Raw genomic sequence first — 15251 nt, 5'->3', positions numbered from 1 at the left:
CTTAGGATGCTCCCTGAGTCTCATTTTGACATAGACGTTAGGTGACAAGAGCCCCTTTGACTTGTTTCACCTTAAGGTGATAATATTGTAAAATGCTAGGTCTATGCATGTTCATTCCCTACGAGTAACTTGTTTACTCACCTCGAAGTTACAAGGTTACTTTCAGGTGCGGATACCTTGGTTCGAGATGCACATCATTCATTGGATGACTTGTAACTTTTAATTTACATTTCATGCAAATGTTAGCATGAAATGTCATTTTGTAACTTTATATGTCAAAACTTGTATCTTTAATTCCATATATGTAACATGTATGTAAATACACATTTTGGAATGTATTTGACATGTATGAGATGAGGCCAGAGGCCAGAGGCCAATGACAATTATTTTGTATCCTATGTATTTGACTTTATGAAATATTATGAAAATATTGAAAAATGGCAAGTCATTACCTCACCATGTTTGTATCAGGTGTGAGAATTCCATTTTTATTTTTTTATAGGGTCTCATTAATCATACATGAAGTTTGGCCAAGGGCCAAACGGTAATTTGAAACCATTTTGTAATTTTAAGTTTCAAAATTCCCTTTTTATTTGCATTTTCGCCTTTTTTGGCCGTCGGGGGGTCAAATTTTTCATCGAGTCTTCTTAAGAGCCGTGGACCATTCCCGCGCGCTTGAAATTAATTATTACACTTGCGTGCATATTCGTTTCAGCCTAGAAATGCATTTAGGGTCAAATGCATACTTAATGCAAAGTTGCATTTTTTTGAGTTTTTGCCATTTTCTGATCTTGGGGCATTCTGGGTATTTCATAGTGCTTTTTTTTTTTTTTTTTTTTTTTGTTTCCGTTCGTGTAGTCGGGTAGAAAACTTGATTTTAGGTGGGATTTCTTCTTCGTGTTTTTCCAGAAAATGTCGTTAAGAGCCCCATTTTTGCTCTCTGTTCTGGCAGATTTCAGAAAAGTATGTAGCAACTTTTTAACCCTCTTGGCCTATATTGATCTAGGGGCATTTTAGGGATTTTATACCGTGTTTTTTTTTTTTTTTTTTTAAATTTCTACCATGGTGCCGGGTAGAAAACATGATTTTAAGGGGGGTTTCTTCTTCGTGTTTTTCCAAAAAATGTTGTCTCGGACTCGAAAACCCAGCATCAAATCTGATTTCGTGTGTGCACCTGCACTATTTGAAAAAGTCTGTTATAAGGGCATTTTGAGAATTTCACTTCAAAAATAAAATTTTGTTTCAAAATAGGCAGCTTGGAAAAATTATTTTGAGGGGGGTTTCTTTTTTGTGTTTCTGTAAAAAAACGTCGTTTAGTGCCTCAAAATGGTTCACAAATTTCAGCATTTTGCCAAAGTTACCATTAATTGCTGTCAAAACACTATTCACGGCCTCGGTGACGTCAAAACTTTGTTTTGACTTTTCTCTTCCATCCGGACTCCAAATCAAATGATTCTTGAGTCTAACTTGATTAATTTTTCGTTATCTTTCCAGTGGCGCGCTCGGTAGCACCCGATTTTATATTTTTAAAAATGACCATTTTACTCTCGGGGCTAAATTTGTTCGGTTTTCTTTTAATTCGCTTCCGTTACTTTCTTTTGAGTCCCGTGACTTCATGGGAATTCACGGATGTGTTTTAGGAATGATGTACATTCCCAAGGACGTTGTTTCCTTGTGAAAAGACTAATTTGCCCTTGGAAACATGTTCGGTCTTTTTCTGATCTTTCGCTCCTGCATTGTTCTCGTTGAGATCCGTGGCCTCATGGAAGGTCACTTTGACTTCTTAGAGTCTTATTTTCTATTTTCACTTCCGCATTCGGATCTATTATTAGGTCAATCTTTGATTCATCATAAGACGCACTGGCTTAAAAAACCAGGGCCGTCACATGCATATGCTTACACTTGTATATATAATTGGTGAAAGTTTTTATATCCTAATATATATTATTTTTACTTATATATTTTGTACTATTAGAATGTGTGATTTTAAATTGAATATTATATTTTATTATCCAGTATTGGGTATTTTTAATATTTGTTAAATAATTGGATTGCATACATATTTAAGGCTTTGTTGTAGTAATGAAAATAATTAAAAATTATATAAAATAATTTTAAAAATGTTATGTATATCTGTAACAAATATGTATTATTAAACATTGTTATTGTTTTTTGCTTTCAAAATTGTGACAACAACAAGTATTAATAAATGTCATTTTTGCTTTTTGTTTTTATTCAAGAAAACAAAATTATGTTTCTGCTTTCTTAAGGCATTCAGTAACGTTTTTGTTTTTTGTTTTTGTAGTCTCAAGAAAGTAGAAACATAATTTTGTTTTCTTGAGTGAAAATAAGAAACAAAAATGAATGTAACTTATATAAAATATAACTTTTATTATACTTATATAAAATATAACTTGTTAAATAAAAAATTAATTTACACTTATATAAAATATAACTTTTATTATTATTTAATATCTAGCATTAGTGTATAATATGAATAATATACATTTTATTTGAACTAAACAGTGTATATGTAATAATAATAGTAAAAATGTTTTTGCTTAACTGTGTCGAAAACATGAGAAACACTTTTTTTTATGTTTCCTCGTTTCTTTACAAAAATTAAAAACGTTTTCTGTTATAGAAAAATAAAAACATATTATTAAACATGATTTTTGTTTTTGTTTTTTCCTTTTAGGGATTGACAATAGGTCCGTTTGACAACTAATTTTATTTTGCATTTTTGTTTTCATTAACCCAAGCCCCCTACTTGCCTGTCATTTTGATCACTACGGTAATGGATGCTTGCTTACTTCCATTATGGAGTGTGTTTAATAGTAATCAGAAATATATTTGATAACATAAAATTTGTTGTATGAATTTCTAAAGTCGTGGAGAAAAAAATTCCCACCAATCAGAACACAACACATATGCAACAAGACTTAATTACAGCAAGACACCTGTCTATATATAAGGTGGTTCCAGAGGAATGAAGAATTCGGCCCAACTAGAAGGAATGGGTCGTTCGGGCAAATGGGTAACCAAAAGCCCATTTTGCCGAGTGAGCCAATATGCAGTTGAAATAAGAAATAGGTCCACTAGCCCAAGTACAATCCATATCCGACCAAAATAAGGACTCTACAAGATAAGGAAGGAAAATTTCAGTATAGAAACAACTTGTATAGGAAGGAACGAGTCTGAGAATGACTCAACTAAGTTTATAATCTATAAACATGGGTCATGACCCCAATGAAATGCATGCAATTATGAATGTTAATTCTACTTATGTTCTATATTCTCTTTTACTATTGATTATTTTAGGAGATTATCTTGAGTGTTCGGAATGAGAAATCATTGTTCGGAGTGAGAAATCATTGTTTGAACTCAATCACGTTTAGAAAGGATTTCTGCACCTACACTTCGGCGTTGTTTATGAGAAACAATTTTGTTAAGTTTCTCACTTTGTTTATGCTACTTGTGCCAACAATATGACTAGAGTGAAAGGTTCTCAACAGTAGAATAAACTCATTCAAAATAAACTTGAAAAGCTTCAACAGCACATGGACCCTCTTCGTCAGGAGAATGCTGAATTACATGCAAGAGCACAACGTGTATGTAACGACCTAAATCCGGGAATCCAGATCGCTAACTGGATCCTTACCCAAACTCGAGATCACACAAGGGTGCTATGGTCATTTCATGTCATTATACTAGCTCTAGAGTCCATAGAAGTATAATGGTCATTTACAGTGGCCAAATAATGGTTCAAAACCTAAAAGGGCAAAATAGTCATTTAGTACATTTATTGTCGCTTCAAAACCCAAAAAGGGTAAAACTGTCATTTATAATGTAAGGACCCAAATTGATGGGTCCGAATCACTAACGCGCGGTACCACAAAAATAACGCCACTAGTGAGGTGTGCAACATACTTTGGAACGTGATGTTACGATAATGATAAAGGTTTCCCAATAGGGAATAATTTATGTAATGTGATTAAAGTAGAGACCAAAGTTAATTGTGCAAATATCGGCATGTGATTAGGAATAGGGGCGACGACCGGTAGCAGCATTGGATGACCGGTAGTCCAGTGCCTTGCAAACACATGTGCGCACAAGGTGGTAAGCGCGAGCACGCAACCTGACAAGTGACGACCGGTCGTAGGGTGGGACGACCGGTCATCCCAACTGCAACTCTCTGTTGAACAATAACTAATCCCCCAAAACTCAATTTATTTGATTGAAGACCGGTTGTAGGAAGTGACAACCGGTCGTCCCAGCCAAAAATGCTTTGCCCAAAACTCAACGCTAGAAAAATAAAATGCCACGTGTAAATGTACATATATTATATAAACACGTGAAAAATACAATTTAGGATACAACAATTGTAACGGCCCAAATTTCAAGAACCTGGAGCATTAATGAGTAACTCAAAACCTGACCCGATATCGAGCCTGAAATGCGGAAGCGAAAATGAAGAAGGAAAACACTAGAGGCAAACACCACCTCTAAGACAACAAGAGAACCTCAAATGAGTCAGCAAGACCCTATATAAAAACGATTGTGGAAGTGAAGAATAAACGGATGACAATCATTCCAAGAAGGAGAAAATATGGGGTGAAACGGTCAAATCGATGAATGAGACATCATACAAGGTCTCGTCCATATACACATCCATATAATGCATTCCTAAGTACTAAAGGTCAAGAAAGAGGGTCCAAAAATGAACAGGGAAACAAATGACAGAAGAATGAGGAAGAAGCAGAAACCGGTCGACGTGTACCAATTTCACATCGACGGGTTTAAGCCACCAGCCTGCGAAAACTACACTGAGGAGATCCTGGTCGATGTGAAAATTCCAGATGTCGACCGGTTCTTTGCTGTTAGCAGCTGAAACTGCGGAAAAGGATCCCGGACACTCCCACGCGTGCCCAATGATGAAATATGATGGAAAAGTGTCCCTCTAACATTCATAAACATGGCAAGGACATCCGTGAACCCAAGAGTGCATGAAATCAAACATGAGTGTGCATTTGAGGCATAATTCATAGATTGAGACAAAAATGGCCTTAAGGTCTCAAATTACATTTCTTCCAGGAATTTAATACAACCATACACCTTAAATGAAATTACAACATCTTAAATACGAAATCCAAAGTAATTACTGAATCAAATGGAGACAAGTATACACATTTCCTCAGGATACGTCAATTAAAACTATACAACAATTCTACTATCAAAGCATAAATATGAAATGGCATCCTTATATGCGTGCTTTAACCTGAATGGGGAATCAATGAAGGGGTGAGCTTACATAGCTCATTAGGTCAATGCTAGGTACATACACGTGTTACATTTTCGTGGTTCCATAAATTAAATTCGTATTAATAATGCAAGGGACATGTTCCCTAACATCAAATTTTTCGAGGAAATTCCTAAAGGAATTATCCTAATCTAGCATTGGAAATAAATCATGAGATATACTAAATAGAACTTGAAACGAATAAGATAATAAGTTATAGCTAAGAAAGTATATTAACTTAAACGATAAATCTCAAAGTCATCTAAATGTGGAATATAATAACGTAAACATACCCCCGAGCATACGAACATTGCATGAATGGAAAAAAGGGGGTTCTTCCGGAATTCAAACTACTAGTAACCAATCGTAGCTATTTTCGGGCTACTAACCCGCAAGGAACTACCCAAGTGGCCACTGAAGTTGGGGATCCCGAGCTCACCCGTGAGAGCCGAACCCTCACATCACCAAATTGGAATAAAACCGCATATTTAACAGATATTCACAAGGAATAAAATTCAATACTAAACCATAAGGTACCATGCACCAAAATATAACCAAAATGCATTTCACAAACACACCAAAAATCGTGCTTTTAATACAAGACATATCCTAATGTCCAAGGCTATCATGGCATGCTCTACACTGCGATGACAACAATTTAAAGCATGATATAGTCACATTTATATCAATTTCCCCAATTAAGCAATATAGGAGCAATAAACCCCATTCATCTCCTATAAGCATTATATCAATATGAGTAAGCTAGGCAACCTAGAACCACATCCCTGAACATAATATGCAACCCTATAATATCTAAATAGCTAATACCACAATAAAACCCCCACACCAACAATAGTATCTCACGAAAACGACTAAGCATCTTAGATAAAAATAATAATAATGTCGCATTATAGCTTTTGAAAACTATCATAAGCATGCAATCTCTAACGGTATACTTGAATCCTATAAAACAACATTATTAACTCCCGTAAATAATCCTAAGTATACGCACACACATATATGCATATAAAAACCTGCAATTAACTTTCAAAACACAAAGAAGGTGTAGCCTTATGTACGCAACAAATCCCTACCTCAATTTGAGATGAAAATCTCAAATGACACCAAAATGGAACCGTTTCGAATGCGACGAAACTTCAGGGTGGTGTCGTCATTAACCAACAAGTTAAAATGTGTTAAAGAGTGGCCAAATTTGAATTTATAAAGTGCCACTACTGACTCTAACTACTAATATAGTTAGGGTGAGTAGGGATCGTCCCAAGGGATTGGGAGCAATATTGATACGGAAACAAGGTCGAACTAGTAGGTCGAGTGATCAAAAGGTGGTTTGATTGGTTAATTAAACTACAATGTAAACAAATTTAATACAAAGCAATTAAAGTAAATGAATGGTAGAGGACAAGAGAGAGGGATCTTGGTATTTAGAGGTCACCACTAAACATCACCTTTCTAGATACTTAATGTGTAATGAATAAGGGAAAATATATGTTGTAACACCAATATGTGTGATTGATTAAATCAACAAGCATGGATGACTAATTAAGTATATATTGTCTAGGCAACCTAATGAATAACATAATATATCAAATTAAGCCATTATTCCTTCCTTTAAGCTTACAATCAAACACTTTAATAAGTTAGAGAATTATACTACTTGCATTCATAAGTATGGAACATCAAACAACAAACATGGATGGCCCTCCTATCTAGGAAAATAAGGTAATTACACTACAACTAAACTAGGGAAATGAAAATTAAACTAATTAAACTAAGGTAGAGGCACAATCCATCAAAAAATGAGTATGAACCATCAAACATTCCACAAGAGTATTCCATTAAAGCACCATGCCTTGACAATCTCTAGATTCATAGCATCAACACACATAGACATGCATCAATATCTTAAAACCAAGAGATAAATATATAAACATCTATTCTAGTATACATAGACAAATGAATAGAATGAAATGATCAATTGGAAGTATTAAACAACACAAATCATTATAGAAACAAAATTCATATATAAATCAAATGTCAAGACAAGAATTACAACATAAATCCCCTCAAAATACAAAACATCAAGATCTAGAATGCATGCTTAGGGCTAACTCTAGCCCCAAGCAGATGTTTAGCCACTCATTGATGTAGTCGTCCAACCTTCAAGGGCCATCTCCATGGTAGGATTGATCTTCTTCTACTTGATGGAAACCCTAGATGGATGGAAGAACTCCCAATGGTGTATGTAACTCTAATCTCTAAGCTCTCTCATATTCTATTGTTGTATGATGATATATGATCTTCCTCTCTTGTAAAAATGGCTCAAAACCCTTATATAGGTAGCTCCAATGTCACACCCAATGGTCAGGTTTCGTGCACTAGGGCCCCTTCAATGATTGCACTACGAGCCATCTTTTAATGAGCTCGACTCTGTTTTTATTTCCAACTTGAGAAGATTCGATCGATTGAATTCTGATGAGATCGATCGAAGTAAGACTAGATCAATCAAAGTATGGCCGGATCGATAAAACCTTGGCGGCGCCTTTTTGGAATAGGACAAGTCTGAGATATTTTGGGAAAATGACAAAAGTGGTAGGTGGGTGATAAGTACACAAAACCTATATATTATTTCATGCACCAAAATAAGATTTTAATTAGACTTTTATATTATTTAAATATTCTTATATGCTCATTTTGTGTTTTTTAGGTGTTAATGTATAAAAAAAAAAAGAAAAAGAAAAGAAAGTGAAAAAGAGAAAGGAGAAGAGAGAAGAAGAAAAGAAAAGAAAAGAAAAGTCAAAGTGTGAAGGAGGAGAGAGAAAGAAGAAAAAAGAAAAGAAAAAGAGAATGATTATGAGTTAGAAAGAAGGAGAGAGAAAGAAGGAAAGAATAAAAAAAAAATATATGAAATGGTCAGTGAAGTAAGTAGCAGTAAAAAGGTGGCGTGAAGCAATGAAGAAGAAATTTGGGCAAGCCATCATCATAGCCTACAAGTGGATTGCTTCAATTGTCTATAAATTGCACACTTCGGAGGCAAAGAGGATATATGGAGATAGAATGATATAATAAAGAGATAGAGTTGGAGATAGAGAATAGATAGTTAGAAATAGTTGTATTTTTCATTGAGAGTTTATTTACTTGTGTAATTTTTGTTAAAGCTTTCTCTAATGTAATGCAAGTTATTTTTACAAGTTTTATTCTCATTTAAATGTTTAATGTTTTGGAGTTATAATTTCATTTTCATAGTTCGTGACAAATCTCAAAATCAATGTTTTTAAATCTCTTGTTCGAAAATAGAAATTCTACTTATCATTATACATTTTTAGTTAAATGGTTATAAGTATTTTATCTTGGAATGGAGTGTATTTGATAACGACAAATCCATAAATACACGCCTATCAAATGACGCCATTGGCGCTTCAAGGTTGAGTTTCACATTTTGAACCAATTTATCTTCTCTGCTGCAATCTATTTTCTATTTTTACTTTGGGTTATTTTATTTCATTTGTTTGTTTTATCCATTTTGATTTTCTATTTTTCTTTTAGAAACCATCACTGGTACGGAAAAAAAAAGAAAAAAAAGAAGCATTATGGTTTTCTTCTGCTCCCACTGCTCCCAGTTTTAGAAAGACAGAAAAAATTTAATAAAAAAAAAAGGTGTGATTTTTTCTCACAGTTTTGTGCTTCTATTTTGTTATTTATTATTCTCTATATATGCATACATATACATACACACATACATACACACACACATATATATATATAACAAAAAAATAGGAAAAAAAAAACCATCTTCTTCAAACTGTTGCATATAGTGACACAGAAGAACAAAAAAAATAAAAAAAACCAAAAAGAGAAACCCATTTACATCCAAGCTCGCTGCCGTCGGCAAAAATAATTTCATTCTCGCCGTCCGAACTCGTCACATTTACTGCCATCAGCGCCCAGAGATCTCTTCTTGCTCACCGTCAGCTGTGGCAGTCATCACCATTGATTCTTGTTCGTCGCCAGGAAATTCTTGCCCACTGTTCTTTGCTCACCACCATTGAGTTCCGGTCACCACCATCTCTGATGGTCCAGCTCCTCCGCCATCCTTTCTCAATCTGAAGTTTGGTAGTTGTCTTCTCTTCATCCTCTCACTAGCAGTTCACAGCCGCGCTCATCGCCGGCCCGTTCCAGACGAGTTCGCTATCTCCGCCTTCATCATCCGAGATTGCAGCCGAGTTTAGACAAGTCCACCGTTGCGCAATCTCGCCACCCCGCAAGTTCATAGCCGCGCTCATCGCCGGTCCGTTTCAGCCGCCGTTCACGCCCCGTCTCAACTAGCCAAGCTCGCCGGGCCGCACGTCCAACAGCCGCCATCCTCACCGCCGCAAGCTTCCAAGCTCACCACCGCGAGTTCAGCCGGGTACAACGTCGCCGTGCCGCCGTCCATCACGGCCGATTCCGCCGTTGCCATCTCTCCTCCAGCCAAGCTCGTTGTCGCCGGCTGCCTATCTCATCCTCGCTGTCCTTCTTCTGGGTTTGACAGACATCAGAGACATATATGATATATATGTATAATATATCTTATATATATATATTATATATCAAAGGTCTTAATCCCTCTGTTTGGCTACAAAGGTAGCATTGTCCTAGTTCAGACCTGGACAAGAATCTAAACCAGTTCTACAAATTGGTTCTGTTTTAAACCAGTTCTGAAAAAAAAACAAACAAAAACAAAAAAATTGTGATTCAAATTGGGGACTTATTTTGGAACATTCAAAAGTTTGGATATTCTCATTGGAGCATACGTGGAAAAAATGACAAACGATAACTTTGTCTTCCAAGTAAGTATCTCAAATTTTTATACCGTAAATCTTCCGTTATCGGTTTCATTTTTTTTAGATTAGAAAAAATAGTTTTTTTTTTTTTTTTATGTGATTAACTTTTGCATCCGAATTTTAGGATAGAATAACTTAGACGTAACCTTAGGTTCATAATTTCTTCTATTTTATTTTATTTTTGTATTTCTTTATCTTAAAATAAAAAATAAAAAAAACAAAAAATCACACTCTCACTCCCTTTTTATTTTTATTTTATTGATTGCCTTATTTGTGCATCTTTTAATTAACATTTACATAAGATACTTAAGGGCAAAACCCAAACAAGATACGGTCGGGATTTCATCACCCGTTTTCCGTGGCCCACAAATCATTAAATCCTTGCATTTGACAAACTCGAGCCAAATTTAATTTAATTTAAAATCAAGTAGACATTGGCCATAGGGTTTTTCACATAGCTCATAGGATCCTCTTGGACATAATTACTTTTTGGTCAGTCCAGTGAGTACCTTCCAACTGGACAATGTCTAAGGAAAGTTTTGTCTAAGGGTGTGGGTGTACCATCATTAAGCAGACCTCGTCCTCCCCACACTTCTTGGAAACTTCCCTGGTTGTCTTGTTGGCAGGCTTTAATTAGTAAGCCTTTAATTATTCTAGAAGAGAGTAGGAGGTTTTTTTTTTTTTTTTTTTTTCATAGGAGCTTTAATTACTTTAGAAAAAAAAAATCATCATCCTTGAATTTAAGCTCAAGATTAAAAAGCCAAATATATTTGTGTGGTTTGTGTGTGCACTCCAGTGTCTATCCCATTTTTAGGATCTAATTCTCAAGGGCTTTCCTTTCAAAAAAATAAAAAAATAAAAAAAATAAATTGTGTGCTCTTTAGTGTCCATTTTGTATGACCAACTGGTTAAGAGTTAACAAACGATTAATTCGTTGTTCCAGTGATCCTTCAATCTTTACTTTGGAGAAAGCATCCTTACTTTCTTCTAAATCCAATTATTCTCCAATGGATCCACAAGTTCCACCACTTGTTCTACTAATTCCACCAATTGTTCCACTAGCACAACCGGTTGTCCCACTTGCTCCTAGAACTTTGAATAACTATTTTGCCCCTATCACAGCCAATCCACCCAATTGTATTGTTCTTCCTCCAGTCGGGGCTCAATTTGAGATTAAAGCCCATATCATCAATATGTTGCCTAAATTCCATGGATTTGAAAGTGAACAACCTTATGTCCATTTGGGGAAGTTCCTAACCATTTGCAGTACTTTCAAAAATCAGCATTTAGATGACGAGGGTGTCAAATTGGGTCTGTTTCCCCTGTCCTTAGACGATTAAGCTTCCTCATGGTTCAACTCTCTTCCTCCAAACTCCATTAGAACATGGGATAAACTTGTTAAAAAATTCATGAATAAGTTTTATCTAATGCAAAAAACTGAGTTAATGAGAGATGCCATAAGCACTTTTAAAGGGAAAAATGAAGAACAATTCCATCAAACTTGGAAGCGTTTTCATGATTTGCTTCTCAAATGCCCACATCATGGCTTTGAGAAAGCACAATTGGTTCATTCTTTCTATAAAGGACTTTCTCCTACTAACCGAACCATGATTGAGTTAATACACCAAGGAAAGTTCAAATCCCAAACTCCTGAAGAAGCTTATGCTTTCTTAGAAGAACTTGCTGAGAATGCGTAAAGTTGGAATTGGAACCCTTGTGATGACAAATTCTCTAGGAATGATCCCTCCAAAAGAACTTCTAATCCTTTTGAGATCAAACCCGAACCTGAATTCCAATCAGTGATGCAAAGTCTAGCGGAAGGAGTCAAAGATTTGAATAAAAATTTTGATGCCTTTGCTTTCATGTCCACACCTGTAAAATGCAGTGTCTGTTCAAGTTCATCTCATCTCACTGAGGGTTGTCTAATCTACTGTACATCTGAACCTTCAGATGCACAAGTTTGTGCCTATAATACCTATAAAAAACCAACGGCTAATTCCTTTAGTCAGACTTATCATCCCGATACAAGAAACCATCCAATTTTTTCGTGGCGACAAAATTTGCCTCCACAAAACTTAGGTGGTCCTCCCGGTCTCCAAGGTAATCCCAATAGGCCAGCACAACCTCAAGGTCCTCTTGTCCCTCCAAGATATTTTCCTAGGAACAATCAGTTCAATCAAAATAAAGAACTTGCAATTGATCCAATGAGTAATTATGTTGCTCTTGCCCCACAGCATCATCGTGCTACCAATTATGAGGACACTCTGAAAATGCTTGCCCTTAATCTTGATCAATCTAACAAGTAATCAGATCAAAGAATTCAGAAGATAGAGAGTCACTTTGACCTCTTAACTCAGAGTCAACTCCAATTTCAGCAATCTATCCACAGTCAGTTGACTCAACTCACTTCTGCATTATCTGAAAGACAAAAGGGTACCTTGCCTAGCCAACCTGAAATAAATCCAAGAGGTAAAGAAGTGAATCACATTGGAACTTCTCCTCTCACTGATCAATCAAATAATCAAGTGAACTCCATCTTAACCCTTCGGTCAGGGAAGAAAGTCAATAATCAAGTTGAGCTACCCACCCAAGCTACAAGTGCACCATCCAAGTCTAGTGCATCAGACCCACCCAACACCAAAGAGGACCAAAGTTCCGAATTTGATCCAATCCATCTTCAGTCTTATGTCCCCCCCCCCCCCCCCATTTCCTTCTCGATTAGTCAACAATAAGAAGGAGTCATAATACAGTGAGATCTTAGATATTTTTCAAAATCTTCAGATCAATATTTCATTTCTCACTGCTATTAAACAAGTTCCTTCTTATGCAAAGTTCATCAAAGATTAGCCAAAAGGAAAACTAACATCCTAAAAGAAGCTTTCATAGCCCAAAATTGTTCTTCCTTCCTACAAAATCAAGCTGTGGTTCAACATAAAGACCCTGGGAGTCCAACTGTCATTTGTAGGATTGGAGAAAATTTTGCTGACCATGCTTTATTGGATCTCGGTGCTAGTGTGAATTTGTTACCATATTCAGTTTATTTGGAGTTAGGCTTGAATAATTTGAAGAAAACTGATGTTAGGATCCAATTAGCTGATCGTTCTGTCAAAATTCCAAGGGGTATAATTGAAGATGTGATAGTGAAAATAGCTGATTTCTATTACCCGGTTGATTTTATTTTTCTAGATACCCAACCTACCCAAGGTATGCAAATTCCTATCATCTTAGGTCGACCATTCTTAGCTACCACTAATGCTGTGATCAATTATCGAAATGGTAGTATGACTTTAACCTTTGGAAACATGAAATTGGAAGTCAATGTGTTTAATTTTATAAAGCAACCCCCTGACTCAGATTCCATTGAAGAAATTTGTCTCATTGAGTCATTAGCCGCTCACACCTTTGAAAACTCTTACCCTAAGGATCCACTCCAACAGTGTCTAGCACATTTTTGTGATGAGTTTGATGCAGATAGTTATATTGGTGAGGTCAATGCTTTACTCGATTCCACTCCAATCTTTGAACCACCGAAGATTAGGTTTGAACCATTATCTGTTCCAGTTACCACTGCCCTCAAAACTAAGAAGAAGCCACCCAATGTTGAACTAAAGCCTCTACCTGAGACTTTAAAGTACTCTTACCTAGGTGAGTTTGACACTTTTCCCGTGGTAATTGCTTCGGACTTGACTACCAATCAGGAAACCCAACTTCTTCAGGTTCTTAGAGAAAATCGTGCAGCCATTGGGTGGTCCATTGATAATATTCGTGGCATTAGTCCTTTAGTGGTTCAACATTGTATTCATTTAGATAATGATGCAAAAACCTATAGGCGAAAGGAGACTTAACCCTAATTTAAAGGAAGTTGTTCGTGCTGAAATTATCAAACTTCTTGATGCCGGTATCATCTATCCCATTTCTGATAGTCAGTGGGTAAGCCCCATTCATGTTGTCCCTAAAAAATCAAGTATCACCGTCGTATCCAATAGCCATAATGAATTGGTTCCTACTCGTGTCCAAACTGGATGACGAGTTTGTATTGATTATCGAAAGCTCAATACTGTCACTCGAAAGGATCATTTCCTTCTGCCTTTCATTGATCAAATGTTCAAAAGATTAGTTGGTCAATCCTTCTATTGCTTCTTAGATGGTTACTTTGGGTATAATCAAATCCTTATCCACGTTGATGACCAAGATAAGACCACTTTCACCTGTCCATTTGGCACATTTGCTTATCGCCGCATGCCTTTTAGTTTATGCAATGTACATACTACATTTCAGCGGTGTATGATGAGTATTTTCAGTGACATGGTTGAAAAGTTTCTTGAAATCTTCATGGATGACTTCTCTGTCTTTGGTTCATCATTTGAGCAATGCCTTCACCATCTTACTCTTGTTCTTCAGCGTTGTCGTGACACTAACTTGGTTCTTAACAGGGAAAAGTGTCATTTCATGGTTAAAAAAGGAATTGTCCTCGGTCATAATATATTCGCTGCAGGAATTGAGGTAGATCAATCTAAAGTTGACCTTATCTCGAGTTTACCCATTCCCAAAACTATTTGGGATATTAGAGCTTTCTTAGGTCATGCTGGTTTTTACCGTCATTTTATTAAAGATTTCAACAAGATAGTAAGACCTCTCACCCATCAGTTAGGGAAGGATATACCTTTTGAGTTTACCGATCCCTGTCACTTTGCTTTTGAACAATTAAAGTCAGCTCTCACCACTGCACCCATCATCCGTTCGCCAAATTGGAACTTACCTTTTGAAATCATGTGTGATGCATTAGACTATACAGTAGCAGCCGTCTTAGGTTAAAAGGTTAAGAAAGCATGACATGTCATCTATTATGCTAGCAAAACTCTGAATGATGCCCAAATCAACTACTCCACCACGGAGAAAGAATTGTTAGCAGTTGTGTTTTCCTTTGACAAATTTCGCTCCTATTTAATCGGTTCCAAGGTTATCATCTATACCGATCATGCTGCCTTAAGACATTTTTTGTCCAAAGTAGATGTCAAACCTCTGTTGATCCGTTGGATCCTACTTCTTCAAGAGTTTGACCTTGAGATTCGTAATAAAAAAAGGCTCTGATAATGTGGTGGCCGCTCATT

At 36.1% G+C, this 15251-nt stretch overlaps 1 pseudogene; it reads right to left on the bottom strand.

Annotated features, from left to right (window-relative positions):
• Positions 1 to 11592: 11592 nt before the first annotated feature.
• LOC132310906 (small nucleolar RNA R71) lies at positions 11593 to 11689 on the bottom strand (annotated as a pseudogene).
• Positions 11690 to 15251: the final 3562 nt, after the last annotated feature.

This window comes from Cornus florida, unplaced genomic scaffold (assembly GCF_030987335.1).
Source record: "Cornus florida cultivar Cherokee Brave unplaced genomic scaffold, ASM3098733v1 CherokeeBrave_3.0.0_Hap2_Chr05, whole genome shotgun sequence".
In the NCBI taxonomy this organism is placed as follows: Eukaryota; Viridiplantae; Streptophyta; class Magnoliopsida; order Cornales; family Cornaceae; genus Cornus; species Cornus florida.
This window is presented reverse-complemented; position numbering and strand designations above follow the sequence as displayed.